General features: G+C 46.0%; 1 long non-coding RNA gene across 1 annotated transcript in view; it reads left to right on the top strand.

Moving 5' to 3' along the window:
* The window catches only part of LOC138262032 (uncharacterized), a 1,156,543-nt gene extending 1,156,262 nt beyond the window's left edge, over positions 1 to 281 (top strand). Inside the window, exon 5 of the long non-coding RNA XR_011199189.1 lies at positions 228 to 281. This is a non-coding gene — a long non-coding RNA (uncharacterized lncRNA). The remainder of the gene's footprint in view (positions 1 to 227) is intronic.
* The last annotated feature ends 20,666 nt before the right edge of the window (positions 282 to 20,947 follow it).

The following is a 20,947-nucleotide window of genomic DNA, read 5'->3' as shown; positions in this document are numbered from 1 at the left end:
CACTATTTCACAGGCTACCATAGGATGTTAGCTTTTTTTTTAACCCGAAAAGACAGTTTAATATAAGAGGAACCAGAGTATATTAATCTGGCACCAAAGTTGATATTTTAACTACTCATATGAATTCTAACTTAATATCATTGTGCACCTTAGTGTAAATGCTGATTATCACAAATTGGTTTACCTCATTTTTAAAGGTAATGTTGCTATATCTATTTTCTTTACAGAAAAAGGCCTTCCTCTCAAATTCAAATCTGTTTCAGGGGACCAGCCACTATTTACAAAAGGTAACATTTCCATAATAAAAATATTGGTTTATATAGGGTGACATTCCTCCCTCTTCTGTAAATGATACATGAGGGATCCATGCTTCCCAAAAGAAAACTTGACATATTACCAGTATATGTACGCCTGCTCTTAGAGATTAGATGTCATACATAAGTACATAGTAGATACCTTGATTTTTTTAACCATATGTTGGAAATTGGGTTACTAGTTAGGGGATGGGGTGAAAGCCTACTGCAGCAGCAACCACAATTTATGTTAGGGTGAAACAGAAGCAAACCCCGAATTAACCTATGCTTAATCCTCCGGTAGACTGGCACAACAGTAGCCAGGCTTAACTTAGAGGCAATTTGTACATTTTTTATGGAGCACTTCAAACAGTAATAAAGTGAAAACGAAACACAAGACAAAGCCCACACTAATTTAGAAAAATTTAGTAAAATGTAAACAACTGATTTGAGACCTAAGCAACAAAAATTCAATCAGTAGAATCGGAGATATGCAATTAAAGATTTTAGTGAAAACAGTGTTTAGAAGCACAACATGCCAACTCTGGGTATCTGGTCATGCCCGACTGAGACTGACAGTTCAGACTGGGACAGAGTCACCAGTTCAGGCTGATCATGATGGAGCGCAGGGCAGGTACCTGGACCAAGTTGTCCTGCTGAACAAAGTACCTTAAATCTGGATTGCGAAGCGTTGCAAGGTCCTGTGTCAAGGATGCATTGCACAGTAGTGGTTCCCAGGACCTGCTGGGCTGCGATGCGAGGTCCTGCATTGAGATGTTCCACACAGCAATAATTTTGAGGAGCTGTGGGGCAGCAATGCAAGATCCTACATTGAGGAGCTTCGCGCTGTCTTGGTTCCGATGAGCTATGGGCTGCGATGCACAGTCTTTCACCATGATGGGTTGCGCTGCGTCGCTTCTGCAGAGACCACAGATGGGCTGGCAGAGCACATTTTGGTCCCCTTCCAAGGATCCAGGACTGGGGTGGCACCACCTGGGGACAAGACTCATGGCAGGCAGAGTCCGGGTGCTGGGTTCCAGGTGATTGGAGCATTTTCTGTGCCTGACTCTCTCCTCAGGAAGCCAGCAAACAAGCTCTTGGAGTCACTCTAGTGGCTCTGCGTTCAAGATGCAGGTCCAGTCCTTCACTCAGGCAGCAGGGCAGCTAGGCAGCAGAGTAGCAGTCCTTCTTGCAGAACAGCACAGCAGCCCTTCAAGGTCTTCCACAGATCCAGAGGTATACTAAACAGTTAGGTCTAAGGGTTCAGTATTTATACCTGGTGCCCACTTCGAAGTAGGAGAAGTTTCTACAGGTTCCCACTGTTGGTGGTGCTTGGAATTTCCTGCCTCTCTTTCCTGGCCCCAGACTAGTGACAAACCCTGTGTGAGTGTGCTGAGGCAGAGCCTTGGTGATGTGTAAGTGTGGCAGGTGACAGCTCCTACCCCTCATCATGTCAGAGATGGTCCATACCTATTCCACCTTTGTCTTGATGTCTGTGAGCAATAGGCAAAGACCATCTGCCAGCTACACCTAGTCGTGTAACCCAGGATACAGGCTGCAGGCAACAAATGGGTAGGACAAGAAAATGCCAACTTTCTAAAATTGGCATTTTCAGAACTGTGACTTAAAATCTGGTTTGACCATTGAAGGGGATGTTATGTTACATTTCTTTAGACACCAAACTCGACATTCCTAACTGCTATTAGTTGAAATGTACCATGTATTAAATTTAATAAGGCAGCCCAATGTTATCCTATGAGAGAGGTAGGCCTCACAGTAGTGAATAACAAATGTGGGACTTTTTCACTACCAGGACATGGAAAACGTAAAAGTACATGTCATATGTGATAAATACACTGCCCCCTAACATCTGGACTGTGTATGGCCTATCCTAGGGGTGACATATATATTAAACACTGAGGTTTGGGACTGGCAAGTGGCTATCTTGCCTGGTCAGAATGGCAGTTTAAAACTGCACACACAGGCTGCAATGGCAGTCCTGGGACATGTTTAAAGGGCAACTTAAGAGTGTGGCATAATAGGTGCTGAAGGCCAATACTTCAATTTAACGAATGACCCTCGACACCTGTAGTACCAATTGACTAGGGATTTACAAATAAATTAAATGTGCCAGTTGGGTGTAAGCCAGTTCTACCTTGTTTAAAGGAGACAGCACAAGCACTGGTTAGCAGTGGTAAAGTGACAGAGTCCTAAAAGCCAACAAAAACCAGTTCAGAAAACTGGAGAGGGAAAGCAAAAAGTTTGGGGATGACCCTGCAGAAAGGGTCAAGTCCAACAACATCTTTGTTGATATTTTAGTTTTTACAAAGACATTGATTCTTTTTTTTTTTTTGCTTACGTGATTTCCTTCAGCAGCCCATTGTGCTGCCCAACCTTCCACTTAGCTAACAACTGGGCTGTTTGGGTTTTCTATTCCATTGTTATGGTTCACCTAACTAATAACAGAGTAAGATCCAAAAAGTGAGTGCAAATCTTGCCATTTTTTAACACTAAAACAGCACCAATTTGAAGCACTGAGCTCTGTGGAGATCTTTATGTTCCCCTTCCTTTGGCAATCCCACATCATATGCCTGGACCAGGCTTGTTCAGCTTGGCAAAGCAAACACTCAGAAAAATACCAAAGGCTATATTTCACAAATTGTTCCAGCCGGTTCTATAGGTCCCAAACAGAAAATTAAATTAGAAGGATTTTAATCTGGCATTTTAAGACTCTGAGAAAGGTTGTCAATACTTGATTCTATTCATTTGCATAGAGTTACCTACTCAGATCCAATTCACATTTGTATGTCAAGCTCATGAGTAAAATCCCAGTGATCCTGAGGAGCGCAGTATGTAGCTTGGTTATCAACCTCCTGCTGTCTCCCAAAGTTTACAGGGAGCATATCAGTTCATGATTTTGTGGTTTTATGTCTGGGATTTCTCAGGGCTTGCGCACTCCTGTGATCAATGCCCCACATGTTAGAAATTGCCCTCTAGAGATCACAAATTCCTCCATTAGTGACTCACATGAAACCAAGCTTCCAGCTTTGATTTGGTGCCCAATTGTAATGATCTCAGATAACCCGGTCCATTGTCATAAAGAAGCCTTGCCACTTGTGGAGTCCCACCAATGCAAGTACTGGAGCATACAGCTTACTCTGCTTTGTCTTGCATAGCCCCCTATGAAACTTCCTAAGTTGACTTGTAACAACCTAGGCAGATTCCTCCTTCCTCAGGCATTAGATACTAATATGCAATAACACAGATCACCACTCGTCTGTTCTTCCATGTTTCCTATTTCTACTAGATGTTGGTTATTTAGCCATCCTGCAACCCATTGCTGCCGGGCTGGCAGGTAATGTAATTCAAAATCACATGTTCTCATACTGAGACAAGGAAAAGTGTTTGGTTCCCATCTCAGGTCATGCTTCACCCAGGCCCACTCACCAATGAGCCAATCCTGGGGTAAAGAAGAACAAACAGGATTTAGTCCGGTTAACACCCAAATTAGATTCCGTCATTCCTTCGCCAGTTCAACTGAGGACTTTGCAATTCATTTTAGGTGAGTCGCTGCTTACTTAATAAATAACATCATGTCATCTGTGTAGAGTTAGAATAAATATAAAACTCCCCACCCTTTCAACAGGCTTCCCAATTGGCATCCCTGCCAAAAGCTCCATTATTAGGGCAAGTAGCAGCAGGGGCAGCCGAAAACTTGCCACTCACTGAATGTAGGTAGAGATGAGCTTACTTTTATGCACATAGGGTGTTGGGTTAGCATACATCTGCAAGAACCATTTTATCATATTCATTCCACTACTGAATTACAGGAACTTTAACAGATCTTTCCAATTCAAGGTGTCAAAGCCATACTCTAATCAAGAATGAGGAGACCAGAATGTGGCCACATGGAACAGGAGGGAGGATCTTCTAATGTCTTTGGAATAGTCTTCTGATGTTCAATAAAGTGCAGCGGCCAGGGATACACCCATTCTGGACCATTCTGGTCTACATATAGACCAGCTCATATCATTTCAGTAGCAACGTCCTGGCTTATATTTTGTCTAGAGTTTTGTGTAAAAGGTCTTGTATAAGAGTATTTCCACAAGGTCCCTCCCAGGTTTAGGAAATGCCACAAATAGCACTCTGTTGGTTTTAGGAGGAAGGCGTCCAGCCTCAAATGCTACCTTATAGAATGACTCTAACCATAGGCTGGGTGATTGTAGGGGGAAGGTGTCCAGAAGTAAGGCCTGCATTAAAGAGCAACTCCAGTCTTGGGTCTAGATGGTCCATGTTGTTTGCTGTTAATGTCCTCTGTGAGACTGTCCACGACGGACGTCTTCTCAGATACCATATTCACCACAAATGTCTTGGACCATGATCAGCAAGTCCATATCCTCCCTGTTTAGGGGCTCATCTGTGAGAAAATTACCCTTTTCAGATAATATTCGACCGTACAATCCCGTCATATAGGTGGTCATTCTGACCCTGGCGGTCTTTGACCGCCAGGGCGGAGGACCGCGGGAGCACCGCCGACAGGCCGGCGGTGCTCCAATGGGGATTCCGACCGCGGCGGTAAAGCCGCGGTCGGACCGGCACCACTGGCGGGGTCCCGCCAGTGTACCGCGGCCCCATTGAATCCTCCGCGGCGGCGCAGCTTGCTGCACCGCCGCGGGGATTCCGACCCCCCCTACCGGCATCCAGATCCCGGCGGTCGGACCGCCGAGATCCGGATGGCGGTAGGGGGGGTCGCGGGGCCCCTGGGGGCCCCTGCAGTGCCCATGCCACTGGCATGGGCATTGCAGGGGCCCCCGTAAGAGGGCCCCTACATGTATTTCACTGTCTGCTGCGCAGACAGTGAAATACGCGACGGGTGCAACTGCACCCGTCGCACAGCTTCCACTCCGCCGGCTCGATTCCGAGCCGGCTTCATCGTGGAAGCCTCTTTCCCGCTGGGCTGGCTGGCGGTCTGAAGGCGACCGCCCGCCAGCCCAGCGGGAAAGTCAGAATTACCGCCGCGGTCTTTCGACCGCGGAACGGTAACCTGACGGCGGGACTTTGGCGGGCGGCCTCCGCCGCCCGCCAAGGTCAGAATGAGGGCCATAGTGTCCTATAGTAACCATAAATAGTCTTACTGATTTTTGCTTGGAAGTAAAAGATGCTTGCTTATCCTTAATTTTGGCAATTGGGGAGCCCCTGTTGAGATCCCTGTTATCAGGTTTAATCAACCACACCAGCACCATGTCTGCTCTGTCTCCCTTCCCATGATTCCTAGCCACATATGGAGCACAGTCTAGATAGTGTTGCCTCTCCACTAGTGTAGCATACTTATCTTTGGCTTGCCAAAGAGGATCCCTTTTCATTCGGTCTGCTACCTCCTCCCTCTCTAGATTGGCCAACGAGTCCTTCAGGGTGATTAATTAGTGGTCTATAATCTTGCAAACACCCACTAATTCTTGTATGCAATAGGATCAGAGTATGAAGATATTATGATCTGAGATCACCTTATCTGGATAGTAGATACGACAAACAGATAATTGCAGTGATCTAGAGCAAACCACTTGGTCCAGCCTAATATTAAGGTCATGGTTCGATGAATAAAATAATTATTACTCACCTCTGGGTGTCTGAACTGCCAGGAGTCCACCAAAGAGCCAGTTTTGACTGCACAGTCATTTTAGCCATTGGCCCTTACATTATTTTCCAGGAAAGGATTCAGGGCTATGCACCCTTCAATGTTAGAATCACCTTCATTTAGCAAAAGTGAGATCAAAACATCTAGCATATGTGCGGTTAAATTAGGCACATCTTCTCCCTCACTTCCAGGAACATTTGATGTAGATCCCTGTCCTGAAATATCTGATTCCTCATCAAAGGTCACCTCTCTGTCACATGTCAGGCTGCATGGCATGGCATCTTTTGAGGCTGAGCCTTGGTTCCTTCTGCAAGGGCTATACATCTGGCAGTCACTGTGCTTATGAAAAATATATAATACACTGTTCCAATTAGAAAGAAGGGAACACATGGGGGGTCCTAAAATTTAGGAGCAAATAACCTCACACATCCAAGAGGATGTCATGCTTCATCATCGGTAAAGCTCCTCGTCAGACCGGCACTGCAATGTCTGACGGGCACCACCCCAGATGGGGGGGCTCTTTGCCGGAGATCTTTTACAATGATGGTGCCGTGACCCCAGGACTGAGTAGGCCAAAAAAGGAGATCAAAACAGGAAATGATTAAAATTGGCTCTCAAAACCTCCAACGGGTAAACGATTTATTAGACCAGATGGAAGGTAGCGACCAAGGTTAAAAAAGATGTAGTCAAGAGAGTGAAACAGAGATAATGATCAATCACTCTATATTAGAAAGAATGAATGGGAGGGAGGTTGGACAGTTTTCAAACCAACCCTTTCATGGGTCAACATGTTTCGCATCCTGGTGGCCCCTACGGGTCCAGTGATGCTTCGTCAGGACCTAGATGACTATGTATATCTCCTAATCATAAAGGACAAGTGTGCCTTCTTAATCGAAGTACAGGGGTTACTAATAACCAGAGAGTTATGGAAAAAATATATCCAATCACTTACATCAGTCGGGAACATATAATTCCTAACTATGGCCCTGTGAATGAAATTGCATGTGTTAATCATCTAACAGAGCGAATTGGAAAACCAAATATTAAGAAAAGGTGCAAAAACGTGAACTCGTGTTATACAGTGTAAGTGTGGACTAGTGGTAGAGTGCGTAGACTTATACATAGACATTGCTTACCATCCCCATTAAGGGAGTGCGCTCCATAGGATCACGTAGACCAATGGTCAGGCGCAGTTTAAGTCTAAATAAAAAAGTACAAAAACATCAGCGTGAAAGAGAACAACAAATATTTGTCATGGGCGAGTCAAATTTCATAAATCAGAATTCCGCAGAACAATGGAGGTGTAAACCAACTAGGTTCAAATGTTCAACGTATGTCAATAGTATGTACTCTGCATAGTATCTAGATATTGTTACATGTATATAGTACAAAGCAAATAATAATGTTGACATGCCAGGATTTTTGTGAGGGTATAAACTGTGGCCTGCTGGTCAAATTATAACCTCATATCTCACTCAAAATGTGCTGACACCTAGAAATCAGGCAGGGTATAATTAAATACGGCTGCGTCGAAAAATCGGCACCGTTACTTAAAGGGAAATCATTATCGAGTAGCGTAAAGTAAGGAGGGCCGGATCTCATGTTAGAGGACAAGTGGCCTTCATAAGCGTAGATCGCAGGAGCTGTGGCACTTACTTGGAGTACCCTCAATTCATTCCCGTCATATTGGCTGGCCAAGGACCCCATCCCATTGATATCTTGATACCACTAAATGAATCCACCACCCAGATTAAACATCAGGATAGAGAACGTGATAAAGTTATTTTTCCTCTATCAGGACTCACCTCCATGCAGTGCATTTGATCTAATGGCTGTGGAAAATGCCCCATAAGTAGAAAGTAGAAAAACCCAACAATGAATAATCAATTATTTTTCAAAAGACATATATGAATTGTCACTGCCCTGAATATGACTGCTATGCCTACCAAGCACTAGCTCAAACTATTATTAGAAAGAACGATAAATCCAAAAGACGGCACCAGAAACTCTATTAACCTTCTTGTGATATGGCTAATGATAATTTAGGCATTAGCAATTGTATTGGCCTTTGATAATAAGCATACATGTTGTGACAATCTTTTGTGAACACTCGTTCACTCATTTGTATGTTAGTGCCTGCACTGGTCCATTTGTCAATCGAGTAACAGAATGGTGTTACATAACTTAACTATGCCTTTGGGTGCAATTATTCAGTATTGTGTTTGTTGAGTGACAACTTAAGCGAAGATTCAACATGGTGCTCTATGATAATAACATTCTCATTTAGAGCAGACAGAGAAAGGGGCACAGAATTCACATGAGCCGAATAAGTTTAGTACATTTTCCTTAGTTTTAACAGGAGTGATGTTAGAAAGGGGGTCATTGATGGGGTGCTGGTTATCACATATTCATACATTCTGGTTGTGGCATTCCACCGATTCTTATAGCTCTTATTTGTGGCCAATTACTTTCAGTGAAGTGCTATTAAAACTCTTCGGAAGTGGCCCAGCCTACAAAATGATTTTATGCAAAGTGCATGAAGTCAAAGATGTTTGAATAGAGATGAATCCGGCGTCAAGAGCATAGTAACTTTTAAAAAAGGAACAAAGCACTTAACCCATATAAACTATGCTAGGATATTCTGAGGATACAGCACAATTGTATTGTGATGGGCAAATCTTTAAATGGCATCAGTGATCCTTAAATGTTTGTGTTAATGAATACCCAGATTGGAATTTTCCTTCTAGTGGGATCATTTCCTCCCATACCCAGATGCACTGAGTTCTTGTTATCTCATTCGTAGGCAGACCACAATACTGAGCAACTGGGATTTTCAATCCAGCTGAAAACACTGTGGTGGTCATTATGACATCGGCGGTGATTGTTAAAGTGGTGGTAATACCTCCAACAGCCTGGCAACAATTACTGGCAAATTATGGCCATGGCGGTGATACTTCCTATAGACAGCCAATGTACCACACCAACCGCCAGGGCGTTAACACTACTGACAACTGCAGTCGCCACCTACAGCCAGGCGAAAGTCAAAGTACCGCCCACCAGATTTTGACATAGCAAACCATCTGGATTTCCGTGGCGGTACCAATGCCATCAAAAGCCTGGCAGAAACACTTCATAAAAAACAAAAGACTCACCATCAGGGACACAGGGGATTCTGCGGCCGCCATGGTACCGGAACTCCAAGTCTTCCCAATGCTCTACCACGCCATGGTAGTCCTGGAGCACCAACCCCAACAAAGACAACAACGGTGAGTACAGCCGCCTAGCACACGAGGGAGGGAGGAAAAGGAGAGTGACACACACATTCACAACACACACCATACACAGACCCAGTTGCAGAGGAAAACGACTGGCATAGAACCCACAAGCAAATAATGCAAGAACGACATTGTAATTAGCTGCCAACAGCCACCATAAAGAAAAAAGAAATGAAAATGCAGGCGTCAATGTCCAGATTGGGCCAATGGCCAGTCCAAAGTTCTAAAGGGCCACATGGCCACAGGGCATAGTCCAAGGCCCAGCTTGACTCCTGACAACTTCCGGACTCCACTGTGCAGGGGCATCATGGTGGAAATGGGCAGGCACCTCAGGGGGAAGGGGGAGGTGGGGGCATCTCAGCTTGAGTGGGTAACATGCCCACTGGTTCTGGAGGGGGCTCCTTGCCCAATTGTCACTGGAGGGGAGTAAAAGGCTACAGTCTCTGGAGAGGGTAACATGCCCACTGGTTCTGGAGGGGGCTCCTTGCCCAACAGTCTCTTGAGGGGAGTGAAGGGCCACAGTCTCTGGAGTGGGTATCATGCCCACTGCTTCTGGAGGGGGATCCTTGCCCAACAGTCTCTTGAGGGGAGTGAAGGATCAGCTGGTAGAGGGGGTTATTTGGGTTCCATTGCTGGCTGTGGGGACTCCATGGGTTCCACTGCTGGTTGTGGGGGCTTCTTGCCCTCAGCTGGTGGAGGGGATTCTTTGGGTACCACTGCTGGTTGTGGGGGCTCCATGGGTTCCACTGCTGGTTGTGGGGGCTCCAGGGGTTCCACTCCTGGTTGTGGGGGCTCCATGGGTCCCACTCCTGGTGGAGGGGGCTCCTTGGCTTTCTTTGGTGATGGAGTGGTATTGTTGACCTTCTTTGGTGGAGGGGTATCCTTGGCCTTCTTTTGAGATGGAGGGGTATCCTTGGCTGCCTTTGGTGGTGGAGGGGGATCCTTGGCCTTCATTGGTAGTGGAGCGGATCCTTGTGTTCCCTCTTGTGACAGGCCCACTTGGCCTTTGTCATGTGACTTGTGTCCTTGCCTCCAGGTCTAGGAGGTGCCTCCACTGACCCCATCCTCTTTCCCTTAGGTTTTGCCACCCTAGTCCTCCCTTTCTGAGGCGGAGGTGTGGACATATTAGGAGTGGCTGCTGTCACACTCAGGGGCCCCTTTGTGCCAGCAGCTGATTTTTTGGTGGGAGCAGTGGTAGACTGTTTGGCTGAGGTGCTGGGCTGGGTCATTGGGACCCTGCTCTTATGGGCAGAATGGGGAGGGTAGAAGTGGAGGGAAGAGGTCATGCTGGGCAAGGAAAAACGTCTTTGGGATGTTGGGGTGGCATGTGGGAGGAGGTATGGGAGTGGAGGTAGAGGGAGTGGTTGTAGGAGGTGTACGTCTGCTGGACTTGGGTGCAGGTGCATGGACTGTGTGAGGTGGATGGCTGTTGGGTGTCTGAGTGTGAGCATTTGTGTCTCTTAGGAGTGGGTAGACAGGGTGGAAGAGGACAAATAGGACGTGTGGATGTATGTTGTGGAGGTGTCTGCAAGTGAGGTGGGTGTGATGTATGATGTGGTGATGGTGGTGGTGGCTGTTGATGCAGTGCATGCAGGAGTGAGTGTGGATGTGACTGTGAGGGAGGAGGAGGTGGGGGAGACAGTGGAGGCAGTGGATGTTATATGTGCAACAGTCTCTTGTTGGTGTGAGTGCTTGTGGCTTGAAGTGTGCTGCCTGTGTATGTCTATGTCACTCTTGTGTGATGTTTTGTGTGCATGCTTGTCTGTATGTCTGCATGGAATGGGTTGGGGTTGAGGAGACTGGGACTGGGAAGTGGTAGTTGGAGGGGGGACGATAGGACCAGGGATACTGGCTGCCATCAGAGAGGAGCCTGAAATGATCTCTGAAGGGCCGCTAACCCACTGTGGATGCCCTCCAGGTAGGCATTGCAGTGCTGGATCTGGGATGCCAGCTCCTGGATGGCATTAACTATGGCTGACTGCCCTAAAGAGATGGATCTCAGGAGGGCAATAGCCTCCTCATTGGGGGCAGCAGGGCTCACTGGAGCAGGGCCTGAGGAGCCTGAGGTGAAGGAGATGCCCACCCTCCTGGGTGGCTGGGCATTGCCAACTCAGTGGGGGGCTACTGGGAGGGCGGTGCTGGTACAGGGGTGGCAGCTGTACTTGTTGCTGGGGTGATACTGGAGGTGTCCGCTACCACCAGGGATCTCCCATCAGAGGAGGAATCAGAGTCAGAGTTGTCACCTCCTGTCCCCGCTGTGGTGCTCCCATCGCCCTCTCTCCCACTGGACCCTTCAGCGTCAGTGGAATCTGCCTCCTGGGTCCTGTGGGCTGCTGCTCCCTCAGTTGCCAGTGCTCCTCTGCCAGATGATGCTAATGCACAGATGGACAGGATGAAAAAAGAAAATGGGGGGGTGAAAGGGAGCACTGGGTTAATTACAGCACCACCACAACAGATGGCATACACATTACCATCACACACAGGGATCAATATTGAGCACAATGCACCGCACTGGCATTCCATTGGCTAGGTACCACAGCAAGATGAGAGCCAACCACCACCATCTGCACCCCTCCTGGGACCTACTAAGCCGTGTCTGACATGGAATGCCATCTAGCTAGCTAACAAGATTTTGCCATTTACCCTGAGCTGGACCATGCAGCAATGTACGAGCTAGCATGAAGGGGCAACCACTTACTGATACCCACCACCAGCATCCTATGCCAGGTAACAAAGATGGGGTTTACACACACTGTACTCACCCCCTTGTGGCTGCTGTGCTGCCCTCAAGTGCCCATCCAGCTCTGGGTAGGCCACCACCAGTATGCGGGGCAACAGGGGGGTCAGGTTCTGACAGGCACCCCTACCTCGTTGGGAGGCCATCCCCAGCTGGTCCTCTGCAGTCTTCCAGGCCCAGCGTCTCAGGTCCTCCCACCGTTTCCTGCAGTGGGTGCTCCGCCTGCTATAGACCCCCAGGGTCCGCACGTCCTAGGCGATGGCACGCCACAATCCCTTCCTCTGATGGGCGCTGACCTGCATAGGAAACACAGGAGGATACCATTAACCATACAATCCAGCCTGTCACACATATGGGCCACATATACCATTTCCCCTCAAATGGCACACACATCACCTGGAACCCTGCATGTACACTACCACCAGCCATACCCCCCACCCAAATGACACACTGCCAGCACACACACATCTCCATTCAACTTTGTCACATGCATCGTACCCATGGGGTACTCACCTGTTGGTCTGGAGGCCCATACAGCTGTCCATTCAGCGGTAGGACCCCATCCTCCAGGTGCTCCAACTCCTCTGAAGTGAAGGCAGGGGCTCTTTCCCCTGTCACACAGGCCATGGCAGGGTCCAGACTCAGATCACAGCAGCACACACAGTGGATATGTTGTCCTGTGGAAGGTCAGGAATCAAGTGAGGTTATAGACAGAAAATGGTGGTCATGTCCATGGCAGTGTATACTGCCGCTGGTGATCCTCATTGGACCCCGTACTCCATAGAGCCCCATGTAAGCCAATGAAGAATAGCACGGCGGTGCAAGACCGCCTTCCGCCATGACACCCAACCCCGGCGAAGTTACATCACTTCCACCTGTCCCTACTTATAGGACAGGCAGTCGCCATTTTATGGTGCAGGTCGACATCCTTAAATCGAAAACTGTGTCATTACTGTCAATTATATATATATTGCCATTTACATAGTCCAGTAACATACATGCTCAATATACACCGAAGTGGTGGTTTCATTGTTCAGTTTGTCACTCCCTTCTCACTCTTGTGTCCCTTAGGTACCTACCACTGCGGAGGAATGGGAGGAGGAGTCAAGCCCCTGTGTACAGACCCCTTGTGGCCTTGGCTACACTGGAGGACAGGCACATAATACTAACCTATTTACTGGACAGGGCCACAATCACAGAGCTGTGTGCTCAATTGGAGCCTGATTTGATATCTGATATCCGTCTGATATCCGTCATCCCACTGGGATCCCCCCTCTTGTGCAGGTTCTATCAGTGCTCCATTTCCTGTCAACTGGCTCTTTCCATGTGACAGTGGGCTTGGCTGCAGGAATGTCACAGCCAATGTTCTCAGTAGTGCTGGCAAGGGTTTTGGCTATCCTGCTCAAAAACATGTGAAACTACATCGGTTTCCCTCAAGTGGATGATTTGGCCAATGTGAAGGCTGTTTCTATGCAAAGAGACATATTCCAAATGTTATTGGGGCCATTGCTAGAACACTTAGAGCATTTGTCCCCCCCGGCACAATGAACAGGTGTTCAGGAATCGGAAGAGTTTCCACTCACTCAATGTGCAAATGGTGTGCCTGGGTGACCAGTACATCTCCCATGTCACTGCCAAGTATCCTTGGTCAGTGTATGAAGCCTTCATTTTGAGGAATAGCAGTATCCCACATTTGATAGTACAACTACAGAAGCACAGGGTGTGGCTAATAGGTGAGTCTGAGTCACCACCCAATGCATGTTAGTGTAAACCTGTCTTGACTCCTGTAAGGAATGTCAGGACAGGGGCTGAGAATAGGTATAATGATGCTCATGGGCGAACCAGGAGAGGACCTTCGGCCTCCTGAAGGCCAACTTCAGATGCCTCCATCTAACAGATAGATCCCTCTGCTAATCGCCTGAGAATGTCTTCCAGATTGTTGTTGTATGCTGCATGTTGCACAACCTGGCCATCAGACTACATGTGCCCTATCTGCAGGAGGAGGAGGATCGAAATGCTCCTGTGGCAGCAGTGGACCCTGAGGACAGTGAGGATGAGGAGGCAGAGGATGACGATGTGGACAACAGGACATCAGGCGTGCAGCAGTACTTCCAATGACATGCAGCTAAGACAGAGTAACTGACCATTCTTCTGATTATTTATCTTTTCTGTGTGACTGTAGCATGATGGCGGTCACTTCCTTAGCATCCCAACTAACTGTCACCTACGCCTTCCCATTTTGCAGATGTTGGTGTGGTTACAACTGTGTCCTGATGTGATGACCACAGGCCATTTTTTGTATGGAATCACAAAGTTCTGGGCAATTCCACAAGTTGAAACTGTTAAAATTATTGCAAATGTTTGTCACATAAAGCACTATCACTCAGGTTGTGTTCAATGGTGTTTATTGAAGTGACAAATATTGCAGAAATAGTGCAATGGAATGGGGTGATGGTAGAGGAAAGTCCAGGGTATTGGTCCAATCTGTTTGTAGCACAGGTCCAGTGTCCAAGGGGCCATAGGAAGGGGAGCAATGGCAGTTCAAAGTGGACAAGGTGACAGAGTGGAATACAAGGAGGACATTCAGGAGGGTCTCATTTCCTGGTGGTGGTCTTGGTCTAGCCAAGTGTCTCTGGCATCTGTCTGGGTCTCAGGGAACGTTTGTGGGGTGGTTCACCTTCTGAAGGGGGAGGGGTGCTGGTGGCCCACCTGTCCACTTGCTGCAGCAGATGTGGAGGGCTGTTCAGTTGAATGGCTAGTGGAAGGGGCCCGCTGGTGTGCTGTGTAGTCCCTCATGATGTTGGCCATATCACCCAGCACCCATGCTATGGAGACCATGGTGGTTTTAAAGGCCTGCAATTCTTTCCTGATCTCCTGGTGATGTTCCTCCTGCAACCGCTGGTTCTCCTGCATGATGTTTAACATCTGACCCATCTTGTCCTGGGATTGTTGGTAAGCCCCCAGGACATTAGTGAGTGGCTCCTAGATAGTTGCTTCCCTGGGCCTGTCCTCCCCCTGGTGCACAGCTGTCCTCCGAGTGTTCCTGTCCCCCTGTGCCTGTTTCCCCTGAACAGTGTGCCCACTGCCAGTGACCCCAGGACCCTGATTGTCTTGGCTGTGAGCTGTGGACTGGGGTTCTTGTACAGGTGGGCACACTGTTGATTGACATGTCCTGGGGACATTGGGTGGCTGTTGTTGTGTTGGATATTGATGGGGAGGCTCTGTGGTGGTGTGGCTGTGGGCAGGGTATCCGACTGATCAGTGCTCCCTGATCGGCCAGGGAGTTCATCCAGATTCAGAAGTCCAGAGTTACTGTCATCACTGGGGCATCTTCTGGTGGGGGACTGGGTAGCCGTGGCACCTCCTCGCCGCTGGAATTGGCTGGGGCACCTGTGGGGATGTAAGTGGTGTATTATGCTACATGTCTGTGACATATTCTACATCCCTAGCATAGCCTATGTCATTGCTGTTGCCCTGACACCTTTGTTTGTGTATGGTGATGTATTGTGGGATTTTCAGTTCTCCATTCTGTGCATGCATTGGTGGTGGGTGTACATGTGGTGCTGGGAGGTATGTTCATGCAGTGGGTATGGCATGCAGGGCTTGGCATTCAGGTTAGTATATTGTGGTGGTGCACTGTGGTGGGGAATTGAGTGGAGTGATGGGTGTCAGGATGAGAGGTGGTGGCGGCATGTAGGTATGTGGGGGGATAGGTAGTAAATAGTGACTCACCAGTGTCCAATCCTCCGGCAACTCCATTGAGTCCCTCAGGATGCAGTATTGGCAAGACATTTGCCTCCCATGCTATCAGCTGTGGGGGAGGGGGTGTGAATACACCGCCAGTCCTCTGGATGGCGAGCTGGTGCCTTGCTGCCATGGCACGTACCTTCCCCCGTAGGTCGTTCCACCTCTTCCTGATGTCATCCCTTGTTCTTGATTGCTGTCCTACGGTGTTCACCTGGTCCACGATTCTCCGCCATAGCTCCATCTTCCTTGCAATAGAGATTTGCTGTATCTGTACTCCAAACAGCTGTGGCTCTACCCTGACTATTTCCTCCACCATGACCTGCAACTCCTCATCAGTGAAACGGGGGTGCATTTGTGGGAACATGGGTGTTGTGTGGTGTGTGTGCAGTGGATGTTGAGTAATGTGGTGGGGTTTGGGGTGCGTGACGGATGAATGGGTGTTTGTGGTGTGTGTGTAGTTGTGTCTATGATTTGCGTGGCTAAGCTTTGGCTATTTTTCATGTTCATAAAGGGTTGTGGGTAATGTGGGTGTGTGTTTTATAGTGCTGTGGGTGGGTGGGTGTGGTGTGTGTGTATCAGTGTCAGGTGTGTGAGTTTAGTTTTGGCCAATGTTGTGTTGTTTTGTATTTGGGTGGCAATTCTGACAGCGCCAGTGTGTACCGCCAATGGTGTACCACCTTTGAATGTCCGCTGTGGTGATTCATGGGTCATAATCTGAGGGCATTGTTTAGTTGGCGTGACGGTATGGGTGCTCGTACCGACAGTTTAACACTTACCTTTGGTCTGGCGGATATGTGTTTGTAGCAGTATTCTGTCAGTTTAGTGTGTGTTTGTCATAATATGGCGAACTGATGTTTGCCTCTGCGACGGTATGTTGGCACCTGTCACTGCGACGGTAAGCGTGATTTACCGCCAAGGTCATAATGAGGGCCTATGTTCCTTTATTATCCTAAAATTAAATAGTAGTGGTGGTGAATCTAGTATTTGATTCTCTGTTAAACTCCGTTATATTTGTACTTAATCATATGTAATTTTATTTGCATGTACCTAAATAACTTGCCATTACAGATTCAGTTAATCTTTGCTGAAATATTAATATGCTATCCATTTAAAGTATTAACTGTGTGACTTCTTGACATTTGGTAAATTCATATGCCCTACAAAAACTCTCTCAAACAAACCTACTTAAATTGAGTGGTGACTTTATTCTCACCCTTGCTAGACAAAATCCTAGCCTTCCGTGAGTTAAGTCTAATTGTATGGTTGCTGTACTTGGCTCACAGATCAAGGATAAATAGTTCTGGGGTAGTCATTGATCCATGAAGGTCCAGCCTCAATCATTGATTTCAGTGCAGTCCTGGACCTGAGTGTGCACTATACTGACAGCTGAGACATTTCTCCTTCCATGGATGTGGACTGTGACTCTATGTTATACCCTGATCCTTTGGGATCCGCATGTCTTGGTCATCCCAGGCATCTTAGTAGGTTGCATTATTGCAGGCACTAGGCATGATCACCAGCACCCTCTTTGAATCACGGAATGCCACCCTGCACCTGTCCTTCTCCCACTATCCGTCCTAGACATAGGTGACCTCTTTCTGACTCTTGGCTGCTCTAACAAGATAGAGTATCTCAAGATGTTTGACCAGTCCCCCAGTCTCCTGATTCATGTGCCATCACCAGTTGTAACAAAGGTAAAGATATCATCTTTCAAACAATGACAAGAGACATTGGCGTGAGATTTCACTGCAGTGGTTGGCTGCAGCATCCCAGTGTACAACCCCGAATAATATTGAAGACCATTCTGCCCGGACCTGCACCATTTTGAAATCGTCTAAGTAGGCTTGAACTTCGAGCCTCGTCCTTCCTAGGTAAATAAAGAAAAAGTGAATTTCAACCAAAGAACTCATGCCAGAGTCTTCTTTGGGTTAATTAAATCACCTTAATTATTTTTCCATTAAATTAAACTAATAGACTACTGTCCTCACTGTAACATACATGCAGAGGTATTGCTTAGCTGAAATGCATTTCACTCAGACATGGATATGCCGACGAGCTTTTTCACGGCAATAGTTCTTATGAGCAATAATATCTCTGATCTTCTTCAAAGAAATATGTTTTACTGTTTTTGATGTTGTAAAAATCCACTTTTGATCAGAGTCAGTAGTGGAGTCCAGATAAAGCCTCTCCTCAGGTGCGTCACCTGACGCTATTATTCACAGCTAATACATTGAAAAGTGTGCCAACACAATGATGTAGACAGTGTTTGACATATTTTAATCTCTGCATGAACCATCAATCATTTTTTTATTGAAGACTTCAAAATAGTTCATATTAATCTGCTTACAGATACTGTAGTGGTCATCTTCTTTTTAATTTAATTCACCCAATTCGTTATTTTCATTACTTTCCTTGGTATTCTGTGTTTAATTGTAGTTTGATTACAGCTTTCCCCTGCACGTTATAGAGAAGCCTCCTACCAAAATGATCAGCTGGTGAGCTCGAGTATTTCCTTGGACAACCCTTTTGTGGACTATCCTAACCTACTTTCAGTTCTGGTTTGAGGCTCTGCATTGGTTATCATTTGAAGAGCAATAATCAACGAATAAGTCTTTGAATACTTTGCTCCGTTGCTTTTGTCATGATTGTGAACTCGTCTCCATTCAGCTGACCAGTTGAAGAAGCATTTATAAAAAATCTAGTTATTATCGGATCCAGTCCCAGCCAGTACCCTAGACATTGGTAGGGGAAAATCTTCAACACAACCTTTTTCTAAGACACAAATCCATATTTAGTTCATCTTTAGTTTGCAACTTATTAGTTTTCTCAACTTATTTATTGTTTTTGTTACTTTTATTTATTTTGATTAACTTTGTAATTTATTTGGCTTGAGCATTTTGTCCTTGGCTGTTTCTCAGTGTATTTATTTTTGTTGTTGCTCTTCATATGTGACATGAATATAGCTGATTAGGCCAAGAGATCATAAAACATCTTAAAAGCTGTCTGTGACACATGCAGGGCTACTTTCGTGCCCTATACGACAAGAAATACAAATGCATCATGTGTAATTTTAGTATAGGAGTGTTGCTCTCGCCTTCATATACCAGCCTCCTACACCAGGAGAGGCTGATCTACATTGTTTTTTTCTGCAGTGGAACTCATAGTGTTTGGGCATGAGTACATTTGTTATTGTATTGTTGTAGTTATTTTTAAACCCACTTCCTCTATATGACTTGTTGAGGTTTAGTTTTAATAAGTGTTGTGGGACGATAGTGTTTATTAGGCAGTGAATCAAAGGCTCTCTGGGAGAATGCAGTCCACTTTAAACATATGAAATATGTAATTCCTAATGCTCATCCCGCTCAATCACCATAAAAGATAAATATGTTTTCAGGCTGATGCGTCTGCAGAGCTACTTAATCTTTACTGGTGCTTGAGTTTGTGCCCTGGAGAACAGATTGATGGCTGGGTGCAAGAAATAAATATAAGTCAATGCAACTGTGTGGACAGATCTCAGCCCATGTGCAATGCTAATTTGTCTGTGTAAAGTGTCATTGTCCTTGCAGTGAGAGTCCGGGGATGTAGGCCGAGGAGGGAAAAATATCGGTTTATATTTTGTGTGCAATAGTTACCAATAGTTACAGTGCTTACATGGTTCCAAAAGTTCACAACTATCTCTTGTAAAGCAAGAACATGTGGCTGAAAACCTACTTAATCGTGTAAAATAGCTTTATGAAAGTATCTACTAAATCATTTATAAAGTTTGTTTATACTTATATATCTGTGTGGCTTTAGAGGATATTTAATGGGTAGCCATGTAATATTTCCAGGATGGTCCAGTATTGCCATCAAGAAATTCTGAACTCACGAGTCTGAAGGTCGAGTGAACTTAAAATGTTACCAGAGCCACGATACGGCGGTTTTGGACCAAATTACACTATACTAATAATATATTTTTGTATGACATGTTTGTTTTGTGGTAAGTAGCTTGAAAACACTATTTTAATTTAATCACAGTTCAAATTTGCATTGAAATTGAACATTTTTGGTTTATCGTTCATGAATAAATTGATAATAAAACAATAGACAATGGTGACAGCCAATTAAGCTACATGATTCTATGGCTTCAGCCTTTGCTGCATAATTTGGAATTAATGATTTATGTCGTGCACCACGATAATTTGTGTAATTTTGGATTTCACAAACATGTTGCTTCTAGCTCAAATGGATCAAAGTAATACTGCCTGAGAATGTGCAGCATAATTTGCCTTCTTGCCACGTAATTTAGATGACCATGCTACATAATTTAGATAACCTTGCCTGTAATCCTGGTGGCCTGCCAGTGGTAAAGCACTGCGGAGTGGTTTGTGAAAAGTCAATATGTTCATGAAACTGTTACTTCACAGAGAACCATGAACGATTTCTTATATTTCATGATTGACTGTGAAATATGGATTTTTATACCATTGCATTTTGGACAATAAAAACACCCAAGTAGTTGAGTTGCAGTGCAATCCACATAAACAAAGCAATAGGCTCCTCTGGACGTTTATTCTATACACATTCATGCAAAATGGGCATTTATTAACTAAACATGGGTTGAATGAGCTAAATCTGTGCAATAAAATTGCGTTTCTTCGTACAAATCTTACCTTCCGGCATGTTGAAATAACCCATGCTGGGCTTGTAGCTGCTGAGTTCTGTCCTCTTAGCTATACTCTTTAACTGGTGGCTTAGCATATGTTACCACAAACTAGGAAAATGTCCCCCGTCCTATGGTTGGATAGTGAGCTAGCCCAATTGCGGCGCACTAGCGCCTCCATCCCAAGCGCAGTGGCACTGCATCTCCTGCAGTAGGATAGCTGCACTCCTGTGTGCCGCAGCCAGTTTCTTCGGAAACCTGCATTGACTTTGTGTGCCTGAAAATTTCGTAATTTTAATTGGAAGTGCCAGTCTAGGAATTTTATAATCTTCATGTTAATAGATGCTACACTGATGCCATATATGTTTTCGGAAAAGCAGTCACAGTTTGTTTAATTGTTCAAAACTCTTCTGTTGTCCCCGAATTCTTTCTGCACACAAGTGATCATTGTATTAATCTCCTACGGGAGCCAGTGGCCTCCGACTATTTTAGTATGTTTCAACCAATCCAAGTTTTTAGTTGTAAGTTCATGGCAACAACATAGGCCTCATTATGGCGCTCTTTTTGAGGGGCCTCTTTAAACCGATCCGGCTGCAAAGGAGCTTCTGCTCAATTCAG

This window comes from Pleurodeles waltl, chromosome 10, assembly GCF_031143425.1.
Source record: "Pleurodeles waltl isolate 20211129_DDA chromosome 10, aPleWal1.hap1.20221129, whole genome shotgun sequence".
In the NCBI taxonomy this organism is placed as follows: domain Eukaryota; kingdom Metazoa; phylum Chordata; class Amphibia; order Caudata; family Salamandridae; genus Pleurodeles; species Pleurodeles waltl.
This window is presented reverse-complemented; position numbering and strand designations above follow the sequence as displayed.